This window comes from Hirundo rustica, unplaced genomic scaffold (genome assembly GCF_015227805.2).
Source record: "Hirundo rustica isolate bHirRus1 unplaced genomic scaffold, bHirRus1.pri.v3 scaffold_220_arrow_ctg1, whole genome shotgun sequence".
NCBI classification, from domain to species: domain Eukaryota; kingdom Metazoa; phylum Chordata; class Aves; order Passeriformes; family Hirundinidae; genus Hirundo; species Hirundo rustica.
In genome coordinates this window covers 52,674-54,174 of record NW_026690280.1, presented here as the reverse complement: position 1 = coordinate 54,174, position 1,501 = coordinate 52,674, and positions in this window count along the sequence as shown.

The window sequence follows — 1,501 nt, the reverse complement described above, 5'->3', positions numbered from 1 at the left end:
AGAACCTTTGTTCGATAGGTGAGGACGATGAAGCTGCACCAAGAAGAACAAGACATGTCAATCACTGATGACGACATCATCCGCATCACTGGCTTCGGAGGGCATTTCCTATCCAGACAGCAAAGCATTTGATTTTTCACATTCAAGCATCATCATTTTTGTTATCTAAGGACTTTATGAAGCAGTTTTTCCTAGGCAATTTCAGTGAAGCAGCTTCAGAATTCCAACAATACCCAATGTACTCCTTTCTCTCGACTTTTTCTTCCGAGGAAAGGCTGTTGCAGAGAAATCGGGTTGATGCCCAGCAATCCCTAGTTCCTGTTCTTCAAGAGAAAGGAAAAGGAAGTGAAACAGATGAGGTAAAGCTTCAAAACAGGTTAGATCCTGGAAAGGATGAAGCAGCAGTGAAGCTGGCAAACACAGCAATCAATTCCAAGTGTCAGACGAGACACAGGGTTCCTGGTTGCAGCGGGAATTTCTTGCAACAGACTGGACTGAAATAAGAAAGCATGCATTGAAAGGGGAGACCGATTCAGATGGGTTCAAGAAGTGTGGCAATGCCAGTGACTTATGATAGCACAGGATGCAAACCCAAGATGGGAGCAATTTGGATCATGAAGTCGTCAAGGATCTGATGAAAGCTATTCGTGATAATGGATTGGGGTCTCCATACTTCAAAGCAACTTTTAAAAGGGACATTTAATCTATATGATTTAACACTGTTTGACCTCAAATCCCTTGCTTCAATTGATCCTCACTGACTCGCAGTTCATCATTCTGGAGAAGCAAAATGGAGAAGAGCTCTTAATGAGCTCAGAGACAAATATCAGGGGAGGAGTGAATGCAGGCCCCATGGCACCAGTTGCACCAGGTGATCCACCACTTGACAATCCAGCTCATCAAGCCAGGCTTTTTCCTCGAGAAGTGTTGACAGACATTCAAGAATGCAGCCAGAAAGGCAATGGTGCGAATTCCATCCACAGGAGTTACAGAAAGTAGTTATACAGACATAAAGCAAGGTCCTTCAGAATCTTCACCTCATTCATCTGATCGTCTCACACAAGCAGTGGACAGGCAAGTCAGTGATGAGGGGGTGAAACCACATTTGATTTGGTGTCTTGCTTTTGCGAATGCCAATCCAGAATGCAAACGTATCATCAGTGCGATGCCTCTGTGGCAGAAATTCTGGAGGCATGCAGCAAGGTGGGAACACCACAGCACGTTGCAACGATTTTGGGAGATCAGGTGGAAAAGGCTGTCAAAGATGCATTTGCAAATTTTCAACAAAGACAGTGCTACAAGTGTGGCAAAAAAGGGCACTTCAAAAAAGACTGTCCAGAACTTGCAGAGATCTCAAGCTCACTGGATGTTTGTCCAAGGTGCGGCATTCATGCTTGCTGTGCATGAGAACATTGTTGTAACACAGAAAACGTAAGTACTTTGTCTCTCACATCAAGGCTCATTCATCCCTCCCGGGATTTTTAGTAGAAGGTAATGCACA